Source organism: Rhincodon typus, chromosome 26 (genome assembly GCF_021869965.1).
Source record: "Rhincodon typus isolate 14 chromosome 26, sRhiTyp1.1, whole genome shotgun sequence".
NCBI classification, from domain to species: domain Eukaryota; kingdom Metazoa; phylum Chordata; class Chondrichthyes; order Orectolobiformes; family Rhincodontidae; genus Rhincodon; species Rhincodon typus.
In genome coordinates this window covers 954,961-970,350 of record NC_063357.1, presented here as the reverse complement: position 1 = coordinate 970,350, position 15,390 = coordinate 954,961, and the positions used below count along the sequence as shown (strand labels likewise).

The following is a 15,390-nucleotide window of genomic DNA, read 5'->3' as shown; positions in this document are numbered from 1 at the left end:
GCCACTAAAATGACTCCACGGAGACCGGTATCACACTATCAAGTCAACCTTTATTTACGTGTGGAAAGTGCTTGACACTGATCCAGGTCTCTCAGAGAGAACAGAACCTCTGACACTCCTGTTTACATCTGTCAGCCAAGGCTCCCAGATTGGACCAGATTAATAGCCCTGATGAGAGAACTCCTATGAGACCCACCTGGCTGACCTTGTTACAATCTCTACACCGGTGCTGCCAGACTTGCTGGGTTTCCCAGCAATTTCTATTTTTGTTCCCTAAATCTGACATCTGAACAAGCTGTGGTCAGCTGTTCTCATATCTCCTTATCTAGTTGCCAAAGTTTTGTTCTGATTATGTTCCCAGGAAGAGCTTTGGAATGTCTATGTTAATGGTGCTATATAAATGCAGGGTGGTTATAATAAGCACTGCCTTGTTTTAAAGGTGGAGCCTGTGCTATGAAATCTTATTGCAGCTCTGTTTTGCAGCCTGAAACAGTCCAACACTGAAGCTGTTTTGTATCCAGATCTGACTCTTGGAGCTTCCTCAATATTGCGAAGTGGGTTGACAGTTTCTAGCATTGCTGTATGACAATGAGGATGTGGCTGACCTGAAACTGTTAGCAATCTCACAGCGTGCTGACTAATTGTGAAGGTTTGTGACTTCCTTTTGCTGTTACCTCTGCCTGTTTTTGCTCAGTTGCTTTGTACAAATGCTTTTTAAAACAATCTGGGAAATTTTCTGAATGTGGTATAGGGGATCTGAAGCGTCTACATCGTGTATTTGTGGCGAGCAATTCTCTGCCCATGCTATTTTTGGATGAAAATGTTTCAGAGACTCTTAAAGGGTTAATTTAGCGGCGCTGAATTTGCAGAATTGGAGCTGGTATTGGTGTTTTCTCCCAGTGCAGCGGGTTGTGCTTGAGGCTGGAACATTACTTCCTTCTGCTCTCGGAAAGCAGCTGTTCTCAGTATCTTGTTTACATCTGTGACTTTCCTCTTCTGGCACCCAGAACCTACACGGGGGGAGAGAGGACCATTTTGTAAGAGTTTGGGTCACACACTGACTTTGATCATCAGTTTGTTACAATCTGGACCACATGAGGTGAGTAAGATGATCCTCATATTGGTGAGTTTGTGTGTCTGTGTGCTGTGTGTATTTATCCCGTGTGTATCTCTCCCTAAGTACATACGTGTCACCATGCATTTGTGTGTGTGCTTTTCCTATAACCGACCATTCCGTTTATTAATTAAAAAATGTATTCCAGATCATTTTAATTGATCCATAATTACGTAGGGGAATTCATCAATACCGACTCCACCCAGACAACAGAGAGGATAAGACTTGTGTGTCAGTTCTGATCTGTAATTGCCACATCTTCTGATGACTGTTTCCAAATTCACTCCACATGCTTCACATATTTTGCATTCTCCTGGGAGAGCAGATTGAAACCAATAACTGGTTCCATGGGGTGGTGTGGGTAATTAGGATCAGCACCCTGATTTAAGGTCACTGTTTGGAGTCACAACCTGGAATGTGATCACAGCATGGCTGGCATGGGGTCAGGAATTGGAGTCTAAGTCCTGGTGGAGTTGGGATTTGGATCTGAATCCTGGTGGGGTCAGGACTTGAGGTCTGACTCCTGATTTGGGTTGGTATATGGGGTTTGGGCAAAAGAATTCCGTAAACTCCTGGTGACTAATTCAGTTACTGACTGGACGACGTGTTAAAATGCACGAGGATTGTCTGGTTGGAAATGATCCATTTACAACCAGATCCGGTTGAGGGGGCGGTGTGTACTGGGTTGTATGGGGTCAACCTCAGGCTGCAGTTAATTGGAAGTGTCTTCAGAGATCCCACTGGATTGTGATAAGAGACCAGCTCTCCTTGTGCGTTGTCCTGTTTATAAATGTCAAATCTCTAGAGAAACCAAATCCATAGCCTATAAATAAGAATCCTGAAAGTTGACACGAGTACAGTCAGGAGTAAATAGGTCAGCCAGAAGCGTGAGTGCCAGTTCTCTGTGCCTCCTCAACCTTTCTGTGTCAGCCCCTGTTGTTCCTCCTCCAACATTCTTTTCTCAATCTTAAAATGAAGTTTTAATAAGAGAACACTTTAGGACTAGTGATCATAATTCTATTAGTTTTAAAATAGTTACGGAGAAGGAAAAGCCTTCCATTAAAGTTAAAGTTCTTAATTGGAATAATGCAAATTTTAATGGTATGAGACAAGAACTTTCAAACATTGATTGGAGTAGACTGTTCACAGGTAAAGGGACAACTGACAAGTGGGAGGCTTTCAGAAGTGGGATAATGAGAGTTCAGAGGCATTATGTTTCTGTTACAATGAATGGTAAGGCTGGTAAGTTAAGGGAACAACAGATAAATAAAGATATTGAAGTTCTAGTCAAGAATAAGAAAGAATTAGATATTACGTATAGACAACTGGGATCATATGAATCGTGAAGAGTATAAAGAGTGTAAGAGGGAAATCGGGAGAGCAAAGAGGAGATATGAGATAGGCTAGGCAGATAGGGTTAAGGATAATCCAAAGAGATTGTACAAGTACCTTAAAAGCAAAAGAGCAACGACAGAGAGAATAGGGCCCCTTAAAGATCAACACAGTCGTCTGTGTCAACAACATAAACAAAGTTGCTGGAAAAGCTCAGCAGGTCTGGCAGCATCTGTGGTGGAGAAAACAGAGATAATGTTTCGGGTCCGGTGACCCTTCCTCAGAACTCCAGTTAGGGAAGAAATTGCAGGGTCCTTGGCAGAAATCTTTGTATCATCCATAATCATGGGAAAGGTGCCAGACGACTGGAGGCGGGCTAATGTTGTGCCTTTATTTACGAAAGGCTGTAAGGAGAACTATAGACCTGTGAGCCTGACATCAGTAGTGGGTAAGTTGTTGGAGGTGATTCTGAAACATAGGATTGACATGCATTTGGATCGGTAAGGACTGATTAGGGATAGTCAGCATGGTTTTGTGTCAGGGGAATCATGTCTTACAAACTTGATTGTGTTTTTTGAGGAAGTGACTAAAAGGATTAGGGCAGAGCAGAATTCGTTATGTGCATGGGTTTGGTTACGTGGACTTCAGTAAAGCCTTTGACAAGGTTCCGCATGGTAGACTAATTAGTAAAATTAGATCACTTGGGATTCAGGGTGAACTTGCCAATTAGATACAAAATTGGCTTGATGGTAGGATACAGAGGGTCGTGGTGGAGTGTTGATTTTCAAGCTGGAGGCCTGTGACTAGTACTTTCCACAGGGACTGGTACTGGGTTCATTTTTGTTTGTCATTTATGTAAGCTATTTGGATGAGAATTTAGGAGGCACAGTTAGTAAGTTTGTGGATGACACCAAAATTGTTGGCATAGTGGACAGTGAAGAAGGATATCTAAGATTACAAAGAAAGCTTGATCAATTGGGTCAATGGGCTGAGGAATGGCAGTTTAATTTGGGTATATGCGAGGTATTGCATTTTGGTTAAACAAACAAGGGCAGGACGTGTACAATTAATGGTAGGGCCCTGGGTAATGTTATAGAACAGAGAGACCTAGGGGTTCAGGTATATAATTATTTGTAATTTGTGTCACAGGTAGACAGTGTGGTTAAGTAGGTGTTTAACATGCTTGCCTTCATTGCTCAGATCTTTGAGTATAGGAGTTGGGACATCATGTTGAGGTTGTGCAGGATGTCGATGAGGCTTCTTCTGGAGTACTGTCTGCTGTTCTGGTTACCCTATTATAGGAAGGATATTATTAAATTGGAGAGGGTTCAGAAAGGATTTACCAGGATGTTGCTGGGAATGGAGGGTTTGAGTTATAAAAATAGACTGGGACTTTTTTCACTGGAGTATAAGAAGTTGAGGGGTGACCTTATAAAGGTTTATAAAATCATGGGGGTCATAGATAAGGTGAATAGCAAGGGTATTTTCCCTAGGGTGAGGGAGTTCAAAACTAGGGAGCATATTTTAAGGTGAGAGGAGAAAGGTTTTGAAAGGACATGGGGACAACCTTTTTACACAGACTGGTTCATGTGTGAAATGGGCTGCCAGAGGAAGTGGTGCTCACAGGTAAAGTTACAACATATAAAAGACATTTGGATAGGTACATGAATAAGAAATGTTTGGAGGCATATGGGCCAAATGCAGGCAAAAACGGTATTAGTTTAGTTTGAGAACATGGTCAATGTGGACTAGTTGGACCAAAAGGTCTATTTCCATGCTCTATGACTCTATGATCCTCTAAGAACTCTTATTTTTAAAATGTGTTCCCTCACATGCTTCCTAGGAATAGTCATAGACCATTCAGTCCCTTAAATCTCTCCCACATAAGCATGGACTTTATATTCAATCAAGTATCTATCAAACTTAGCCTTCGCTGCTCTGTTGTGAAGACATTTCCAGATACTTCCTTATCTCCATCTGAAAGGGAAGAGCACAAAGTTTTAAACGGTGTCCCCTAGTCGTAGATACTCCCACATGGGGAAATATTCTCTCGGCATCCACCCTGTCAAGTCCTCTCGGGGCTGATTATATCTCAAGAAGACCACATCTCATTCCTGTAAACTTCAATAGGCACAAACTGCTCAACGTTTCCACATCAGATAAACCCTTCATCTATGTTTCTTATTACACTGGTGTCTGCTTGGCTGCTACAGTCCTCTTTCACTGTAGTGACCCTAACTTGCCTTGCCCTTGGCACTGTAAAAGCCAGAGTCATAGCCTCAGGTGCCTTCACTGTGTTAGGAGGAATGCAGTTGTAGTTAACGTACTGGTTGGCTTGCTATAGTCATGCAGCCTGTACCTCTGCCTCTACTTAAATGCCTTCGGATGCAATCTGTGGCAACAATTAAACAGACATCGTTTGAAACATGGTGTCAAAGTGGTACAGCTGAAAATGTATCTCATTAACTACCTATCCTGTCCCTCACATGCAATTCTAGACCCAGCTTACCACACACGGTTTGAAAACAACTCACCATTCACAGATATCTACTGAAATGCTTGCCTTCCGTGCACTCATTCTATCTTTAAAAGCCCATTGTGCACCTGGACAAGCTCTGTCAGTTCGAAGCTGCACTGCACGGTTCCTGACATTTGATCTGACATGGCAGACAGGGGGATGTCAGTGCCCCACTTTACGGATAAGGACTTGGAGCTCCTCCTGGGGTCTGGTACAGAGGCAGGCCATCCTCTTCCTCGAGGACCAGCAATGGAGGTCATGACACCAGACCATGCCCAGGCTGCTCTGAGGTTACTACCTGGGTCAGTGCAGATATTCAAACAGAAAGCTTGACATGGTTTTAACAGTCCTCCATCCAGTAAAGGGGGGTAGCTTTCAGTCAATGAGTCTTGGCTTAGTAAGTAAGGGCAGTGTCCAGTATTAGTCCAGGGGCTTAGACACAATCAGTGAATACTTCCGACAATCAGTGTCTGGATGCCGTTCTCATAAGGGTGAGAAATCGAATATAGAGCAGCCCACAACCCATCTTGAATCTTTCTGCTCTGTGTGGGCTGTTTCCTCCTGGAATGAGAGAGATAAAAGTGGGTGGCACAGCTGTTACTTTAGGTGCTAGTGGGGTGGTGTCCTGAGTGGCAGAGTAAGCAGTGCAGAGGGCACTGTTGTTAGGGAGTGGGCAATGAGAACGAATAGGAAAGATGTTGTACGCAGTACTTACATTGATAGAGCACGAGCCTTGGTGGGAGGGGAGTAATTTTGCTGAGACAGAGTGAGTGTAAGATATCAGAGAGAAGATGGTAGCATTTACCTTGGTGGGAGAAGGACATTGACCTTCTACTTAAATTGCTGGGCATTTCTTCAGACAGCTAAGACCCCAATGAACAAGATGGCAACCTCAGGCCAGGCTGGGCATGGTCTAATGTCATGACCTCCACTGCTAGTCCTCGGGGAAGAGGATGTCTGGCCCCTGTATCACCCTGTCCAGGATGCAGCAAAATGGTCTGGTTGTCACAGCTGACCTTGATGGACTTCTTGTCAGATTCTGCCACAAATCCCACCATAGCCCTCTTCACTCAAACCCTAGAATATTTAGCCGTGAGAGTTTTCACAACTGAAAGATGGTCTCATCAGAAATAGGGCTGGCTAAGGTCTAAGAGACCCTGCCATGAAAGTATGTCTGCTGAGAGAGGAGAAGTGTATTCTCAAGGAAGCTGGCAACATGTGCAAAAGTTCTGAAGTCGTCGTCATCAGTTAAAGAATATTCAGGGAGAAGAGACAAGACTTTGCATTACGCTGAGAGACTTTCCAGATTGAATGAAAACAATAGATTGTGAGGAAGAGAAAAAATATTTGTAGAAAAGGCCACAGGAAAAGCAAGGGCAGAGAACAGTATGTAAACATTGTGGAGATCATCACACAAAAGAGAAAGAAATCTGTACAGCATGGAGAAAGCAGAGTTCCAATTGCAAGAAACTAAATAGCTTTGCACATGTGCGTAGCATGAAAAAGGTGAAACAAGCCTATAAAGATGGCTGTTGGAGACATGTCAGCTGATAATTCTGATGAAGCACTCTACACCATACATAAGACCACAAGATATAGGTATAGAATTAAGCCATTCAGCCCACTGAATCTGCCCCACTCTTCGATCATGGCTGATATATTTCTCAACCTCATTCTCCTGCCTTCTCCCTGTAACTCTTGATTCCTTAATAATCAAGAACCAATCTCTGTCTTAAAAATATTCAATGACTTGGCCTCCACAGCCCTCTGTAGCAATGAGTTCCACAGATTAACCACCCACTGGCTGAAGAAATTCCTCCACATCTCAGTTCTAAAGGATTGTCTGAGGCTGTGCCCTTGGGTCCTAGTCTCTCCTACTAGTGGACACATCTTCTCCACACACACACTACCCAGACCTTTGGGTTTTCTATAAGTTTCAATCAGATCCCCTTCATCTTACTAAACTCGATTCGTACAGACTCAGAGTCATTAACTGTTCCTCATATGACACGAACTTCATTCACGGGATCATTCTTATAGATCTCTTCTGGGCTCCCTCCAAAGTCAGCACAGCATATCCTTCCTTAGATATGGGGTCCAAAACTGCTCACAATATTCCAAATGCAGCCTGACCAGAGCCTTATACAGCCTCAACAGAACATTTCTGCTCTTATATTCTAGCCCTCTCAAAATTAAATCTAAGATTGTTTTTGCCTTCGTAACTGCCAACTGAACCACATACTAACCTTAAGAGATTCCTGAACTAGAACTCCCAAGTCACTTTGTGCTTCAGATTTCCAAAGCCTTTCCCCATTTCTAGAATAGTTTACGCTTCTATTCTTCCTACCAAAGTGCATAACCTCATACTTTCCCATATTGTATTCTATTTGCCACTTCTTTGCCTACTCTCTTAGCCTAAGCAAGTCCTTCTGCAGCCTCCCCGCTTCCTCAACACCACCGGTGCTCCACCTATCTTTGTGTCATCTGCAAACTTAGCAACAATGCACTCAGATCCTTCGTCCACATCATTAATATATAATATGAATAGTTGTGGTCCCAAAATGGACCCCTGCGGAACTCCACTAGTCACTGGCTGCGATTTTGAAGAAGACCCCTTTATCCCTACTCTCTGCCTTCCACCAGTCGCTCAATCCTCTGTCCATGCCAGTATTTTGCCCCTATCACCACGGGCTCTTATCTTATTTGACAAGGTGGCACCTTCTCAAAGGCTTTTTGGAAATCCAAGCAGATCACATCCTATGGCTCTCCTTTGTCTAACATGTTTATCACCATCTCAAAGCCTTCTAACAGATTTGTCTGGCTGTGCTGACTCTGCCTTCTTTTACCATGTACTTTCAACTACTACCATCTCATCCTTACTAATGGACTGTAAAATGTTATCAACCACCAAGGTCAGGCTAACCGGCCTATAGTTCCCTACCTTCCGCCTCCCTCCTTTTATACACAAGAGTGTTACATTAGCTATTTTTCAGTCCTCTGGGACCGTCTGACTCCAGTGATTCCTGAAAGATCACTATCAATGTCTATAAATTATCCTCAGCCATCTCCTTCAGAAATCTGGGGTATATTCCATCTGGTCTGAGTGATTTATCCACCTTCTGACCTTTCAGCTTCTTCGGCACTTCTCCTTAGTGATGGCCACTGCCCTCACCTCTGCCCCTTGACTCTGTTGAAGTTCTGATACGCTGCTGGTGTCTTCCACTGTGAAAACTGATGCCGAGTATCTATTCAGTTCCTTCACGTTTGTTCTCTATTACTATTTCTTCAGCCTCATTTTCCTGCAGTCCAATGTCCCCCTTGCCTCTCTCATACCTTTTAGATATCTAAAAGAACTTAGAATCTTCTTTTATATTAATGACTAACTTATTCTCATAGCTCATCTTTTTCCCCTTTATTGCTTTTTTAGTTATTCTCTGCTGGTTTGTAAAGACTTCCCAATCCTCTGGCTTCTCATTCATCTTCACCATTTTGTATGCTTTTCCTTTTGCTTTAATGCTGTCCCTGACTTCATTTGTCAGCCACAGTTGCCTCATCCTCCCTTTAGTAGTTTCTTCTTCCTTGGGATGAATTTCTGCTGCGCCTCTCGAATTATCCCTAGGAGCTCCTACCATTGGTGCTTCACCATCTTCCCTTATAATCAACTCTGGCTAGCTCCTTCCTCATGTATTTGTAATACCTAATCTCAATTATAAAACAGTTACATCTTATTTCAGCTTCTCCCTTTCAAACTATAGGGTGATTTCTATCATATTATTGTCACTATCCACAGGGATTCCTTCATGGTAAGCTCCCTAATCAAGTCTGCCTCTTTAAACCACCAAATGCAGAATTGCCTGTTCTCTGTGTAGTGGGCGATACCATAAACTGTTCCAAAAAACAATCTCATAGACATACCACGAATTCCTTATCTTGAGATCCACTACCAAACTGATTTTCCTAGTCCTCCTGCATATTGAAATTCCCTATGATTGTTGTAATAATGCCTCCTCCATGTCCTGCTTTATGTTCTTCCCCACATCTTGACGACTGCTAGGAGGCCTGTACACAACTGCCGTCAGGATCTTTTTTCCTTTGCAGTTCCTCAACTGTACCCAAACAGATTCTGTGCCTTCCAACTCTATATCACCTCTTGCTATCGATTTAATTTGCAATGGATAGGTATCATCAAGTCAGAGAGCATCAAATGAATGTGAGTGCGAGATAGATACATTGTGTTTCACATGACACTGAGTTTTGCAGATCTGAGCAAAGTGGCTCAAGATACTGACTGTAAAATAAAGCCCTTGAAAGTGAGGCTGAGGCTGTATGATGGAATGGTCCTCACCCCAAGAGGATACACGAAGCGAGAACCAATGCAGTGGTAAGAACAAAGATCTGGAGTTCCAGATGGTGAACATTTCATAAAACCACTCATGTCAGTTGAAGCAGGTGTGAGACAAAAAAAACTGCAGATGCTAGAATCCAGGTAGACAAAGAGGAGGCTGGGAGAACACAGCAGGCCAGGCAGCATCTGGAGGAAAGGAGCAGTTAACGTTTCGGGTATTACCCTCCTTCAGGACTGGATGTGGGGGGTAGGGGGAGCTGCAGATAGCGGGTGGGGGGGCAGGGATGGAGGTGGATGGTGGTGAGAGGTGGACACTGGTAGTAGGGACGACCTGGTTGGCCGATGGGAGGGATGAATCTGGTTGGTGGCTGGAAGGGAGGGTCAGAATGTGGAATGGAAGGGAGAAGGTGGGGCTGGAAGGGGAGCCAGGAGATAGGTGGGAAGGTTATTTGAAATTGGAGAACTCAATGTTGAGCCCTCCATTCTGTAGGATGCCCAAGTGGAAGATAAGGTGTTGTTCTTCAAATTTGTGTTGCGAGTCGCTGCGACACTGGCAGAGGTTGAGGATGGACATGTTGGAGGGGGAGTGGGGCGGGGAGTTGAAATGGGCAGTGACCGGGAAGTTAGGTTGGCCATTACAGGCCAGGTGAAGATGCTCAGTGAAATGGTCACCTACATTTGGTCTCACCGATGTAGAGATGACCACATCAGGAGCACCGGATGCAATAGACTAGATTGGAGGAGATGCAGCTGAAGCTCTGTTTCATTTGGAAGGACTGGTTTAGGGCCCTGGATGGAGGTGAGGGAGGTGGTGTGTGGGCTGGTGTTGCATCTTTTACAGTTACAAGGGAAGGTAATTGGTGGTGGTGGGGGGGTGATTTGAAGCGATTGGTGGGGAGTGTGGCGTGAACTAAGGAGTAGTGAAGGGAATGGTCCTTGTGGAAGGCAGAGAGGGGTGGGGAGTGAAAGATGTTCAGGGTGGTTGGGTCTAATTGGAGTTGGCGAAGTGTTTGAGGATGATACGTTGGATGTGGAGGCTGGTGGGTTGGAAAGTGAGGACAAGGGGGACCCTTATCTTTATTATGTTTGGAGGTTAATATGTTTTCTCTATGTTTGGTATTTCCACTGCTCCAGCAGCGTATCAATGCAGAAAGCATGAGATAGTCAGTGACCTTCCTGGAGTGAAAGCTGTTGTTGATGATCTGCAAGTCTATGGATGTGGAGACACAATAGAAGAAACCATCACAGACCATGATCAGAATTTAGAGAGAGTGACTGCTAGACAGAGTTCACTAAATGAACAATAAAAAATGTAGCAGAAGATGCTGACTGAAGTCAAGTTCGTCGATCATGTCTGTTATAAAGACCACTTTTTACTTCCTTTGTTTAGTCCATAGTCCAAAAATAAGGGTAGATACTGCTTTTAGCCAAGAAGACTGTGCAAACAGCTTTTAAAATTATGTTTAATGGCGCACACTGTGAGTTGAATACGATATTGCTTTCCTCTGGAGCAGTGACAGCTAAAGCAGACACCATGAAGACAATGGGTTCTGAACTAAGGGAAACCTACTGGACAACAATGGCTCCTGAGCTGGTGACCATGGCATGTATGGGGGCAGTGCAGAAAGGACCACTGAGCTTGCAAAGAAAAAGCATTAAACAATTTCTCTCTCTCTCTTTTTCTCTAGTGTGGAGGTACCAGTTATTTTCTTCCTAAACACAGCAACCCGATGAGTGTTTTCTTTTAAACTAAAATCATCAGTTGGGTCAACTGAGGACTTTGGATAGTTTGATTAAATCTTTTCTCATTTGTAACAATTCTGGAAATAGATCTTGATTTCCAGCACACTACCCAATGAGTCCTGACACTATCATTAACTGCTGCATTCTCCATGGCAACTTCTACGAATCAGTCCACTTGTGAACCAATCAGCAATCTCCTCTCATACACTATAAATGTTGGTGTTTCCCTTGTGAATTGTCTGAATGAGTGCATGATGAATAGCTTTGACAAACTGTGTCTTTGGTCAGTAATTCAAACAGCTAATGATGACAATACCAGTGCTGAGGCACTACAGCATCAATGATAAAGTCACTTTGTAGTCATGTGCTAGCAAGATAGGACTTCAGTCAGCTCTTATACAGCAAGGACAACCTGTTGTATTTGTATCCAGGACAGGTTAATGCAAACTGAACTGCATTATGCTCAAATTGTGGAAGAGTGCCTGGCTATTGTCCTTGTTGTACTCATTTTAACCAGTATCAGTGTGGGGAAGACAAAGTGACTGCGGAGTCTGACCACAAACAACACTTTAAAGCACTTTTGTCAAATTCCCTCTGCCTGCTCCAATCATCTGCAAAAAATGTTAATTTGTGTGCAGGGATATCACCTGGACATGGCATACAAACAAGGGAAACAGATGTACATGCCAACATGCTATCAAGAGTAAAACTCCCAATGAAAGTTGTGAATGCCAGGACCATGTAAACTTTTTCAGATTCAATGAGAGGCAACAACTTGACCGGCTCAGGAAATCATCAAGGCAGCAGAGATATTGAATCTGAAAGACAAGAATCTTGTTTAAATCAAGCAAACTACACAAGATACAACTCTCCAACTGCTGCAGGAGATTGTGATGAAAGCTGGCCTGACAGCATTAAGGATTTGTCTGATGATCTAAGAGAGTATTAGGGAGACGGAGATGAAGTGATAACCCAAGATGAGTCATTGTTCCTGAGGGGATGCCAAAACAGAGGGCGGTAATGGTATCCCAAACAGACCATGGATAAAGCTTAAAATAGACAAAGAACATAGAAAATGGACTTCTCTCATGCAAGAACAGTTTATCTTGTCATTGTCATACTATTCTGACCATTGGGACGCAGACCAGTTGACTTCAACAACTACCAGTGAGATTAACAGATGCCTGAGAGCACATTTCAGTTGTTACAGTATTCCAGACGTTGTGATTGGCAATATTGGTTCTCAATTCAGGAGTGAAAGATTTAGCTCTTTCGTAAACGATTGGAAACTTCAACATCTCTATGATAACCCTACTCAAACAGAGCAGCTGAGGTGAAATTTACCAAAGGGATCAAAAGGAAATTGAACAGATCCAGCACAAACCTGGATGCACACAGAAGCAGGATGGGTTGGCATGGTGGCTGTGTTGGGAGGTGGCAAGAGAGTGGGAATGGGTGGTTGTGGGGAAGAGGGGTAGCTGAGGCTAAAGGAACATTGAATTCTCCAGGATATCCTGGCATACCAAGTTTTTGAAAAAACTAGCAAAGTTGTAAATGTTTTGGGCAAAAACAGAAATTGCTGGAGAAACTTAACAAGTCTGGCAGCATCTGTGAAGGGAAAGCAAAGTTAATGTTTCGAGTCCTGTGCTTCAAGAAGTTAGTCATGACTCACATCAACTCCAACCTACCAAATTGCCTTGATCCTTTGCAATTTGCCTACTGGCATAACAGGCCCACAGCAGATGCCATTTTCCTGGCTGTATACTCATTCTTGGAACATCTGGATAACAAGGATACCTATGTCAGGTTCCTACCTATTGACTACAGCTCTGCCTTCAATACCACAATTCCAAACAAACTCATCTCCAAACTCTGAGACCTAGGTCTTTTCTCCCCGCTCTGTAACTGGATTCTCGACTTCCTGACCGATAGACCACAATCATTAAGAATAAGCAACAACATCTCCTCCACCATAATCCTCAACACCGGTGCCCTCCAAGGCTATGTACTCAGCCCCCTCCTATACTCCTTATACACTCACCACTGTGTAGCCAAATTCTACCCCAACTCCATTTACAAGTTTGGTGGCAACATCACTGTTGTAGGTTGGATCTCAAACAACAAAACAGAATACAGGAAAGAGATTCAGTGCTTAGTGCCATGGTGTAAATTCAACAATCTCTCCATCAACGTCAGCAAAACGATGGAGCTGGTCATTAATTTCAGGAAGCAGAGGGGGCACACCCCTGTTTGCATTAATGGTGCTGAGGTGGAGAAACCCAACAGCATCAAGTTTCTGAGTGATGATCACCAACAACCTGTCCTGGTCCACCCACATCGATGCGATGGTCAAGAAAGCACAACAACGTCTCCACTTCCTCAGGAGGCTAAGGAAATTTGGCATGTCCATAAGGACTCTTACCAATTTTTATAGATGCACCATAGAAAGCATCCTATCTGGATGCATCACAGCGTAATTTGGCAACTCTCTTCCCAAGACCACAAGAAACTACTAGTTATGAATATTGTCCATCATGCAAATCAGGCTTCCTTTCATTGACTCTATACTTCCGGCTGCCTCAGGAAAGCAACCAACATAATCAAAGCCCCCTCCCACCCTGGTTAAACTCTCTTCCACCCTCTTCCATAGGGCAGAAGATATAAAATTTGAATACATGTTTGAGTAGATGCAAGAACAGCTTCTTCTCTGCTAGTTATCAGGCTTTTGAACGGACCTCTCAAATGTTAATTCTGATCGCTGTGTCTGCACTTTCTCTGTGGCTGTAACACTGCATCCTGCACTCCGTTCTGCTACCTGGATGCACTTTGTCTGGTATAATCTGCCTGTACAGCACGCAAAACAACACTTTTCACTGTATCTCAGTACATGTGACAACAGTACATCAATGAATAAATCAATCCTTCTTCTGATCTGGGTGGTTGGTTCCCCTGGCCATGTTGCTGTTACCAGGGAGATAAATTCCTTCCTGGTGCCAACTTTAAAATCACAGTGATTCCTGGTGAGAACCACATCAAGATTATCACCTGGAATGGACAGGGATTGCTTAATCCTGAGAACTTTCCCTCCCCTGTTTTCCGTTGTTAGGCTCTGTGTGTTGATGTATGGGGCAACTCAGGCATACGAAATAAGTGCAGGAGTAGGCCATTCAGCCCCTCAAGTACAATTATAGTTGTATTCACAGAGTCATACTAGACAACACTATCTCATCCTGAATTGTCGTAAACATCCAGGGTTCTCTGAACTTATTGCTCCTACATATCCCTCTAAAGGGTACATGTTGGACCTGTACACTCCCCAGTTCATTCTTGAATGCCCCCTCATTGCTCCAATATAGACCTACCAGCAAGGAGCTGTTCCCAGTCTATGTGGCCAGATCCTGATTTATTTTAATAAAATCTGCTTTCCCCCAGTCCAAAACTGATGCAGGCCATCGTTTTCCTTGTCCAGAACAAATTTGAACTGTACCATGTTATGGTCACTATTACCGAAATATTCCCCCCACTACAACATCAAACACTTGTCTGGCTTCTTTCCCCAGAACCAGATCCAGCACTGCACCATCCTTTGTTGGGCCTTATGTGTGTTGATACAAAAAAAAACCCTTGGATACATTTCAAGAAATCCACCCCCTGTAAACCCTTCACACTAAGACTATCCCAATTTATGCTGGGAAAGTTGAAATCCCTTAGTATAATTACCCGATTATTACTCTTACACCTCTATGAACTGTGTACATATTTGCTCCTCTATTTCCCACTGACTCTTTGGGTCCTATAATGCACTCCCAGTAAAATAACTGCACCCTTAACATTCCTAGGTTCTATGCTGCTAGAGTGAAGTCTTAGACAGCGAGGCTTCCTCTTAATGGTTGAAAGGGGCAGATTGTTTCCTTCTTTTGGACCGGAGAGAGACAGCAGGTGAGATTAATAATAACAGTGTTGCTGAATTGTCTTTGTCACAGGCCTGTTTATGGGATGTTGCCTGTATTGGTACAGTTGATCAGTGTTAACAGTGGTTAAATAATACATTATTTACCATAGAGTAAAGTTACACCAATTCTTCCTTTTGTTGTATTTTAACTGTGTTATAATAAAAAAGTGTGTTTTGATTTAAGCTTAGCGTGGACCAATCAAATCATATCTGGAACATGGCGTCTTACACTTGCTTTTTAAAAAAAATATAAAATTTATGGTTTAGGTTATCTGCATAATATACTTTAGGAGGTGTAGAGCTGGATGAACACAGCAGGCCAAGCAGCATCAGAGGAGCAGGAAGGCTGACGTTTCGGGCCTAGACCCTTCTTCAGAAATGAAGAT

The 15,390-nt window shown here is 43.3% G+C and overlaps 1 protein-coding gene across 4 annotated transcripts in view; it reads left to right on the top strand.

Annotated features, from left to right (window-relative positions):
- Positions 1 to 504: 504 nt before the first annotated feature.
- LOC109923160 (cytospin-B-like) overlaps positions 505 to 15,390 on the top strand; it is a 56,053-nt gene continuing 41,167 nt past the window's right edge. For 2 of the 4 annotated variants that reach the window (XM_048612614.1, XM_048612611.1), the window contains exons 1-2: positions 505 to 649; positions 1,008 to 1,099. The gene's annotated coding sequence lies outside the window, so the exon portion shown is untranslated. Of the gene's footprint in view, positions 650 to 1,007; positions 1,100 to 14,891; positions 14,992 to 15,390 lie in introns of all 4 variants that reach the window. The other 2 variants (XM_048612612.1, XM_048612615.1) reach the window with 2 other exon arrangements.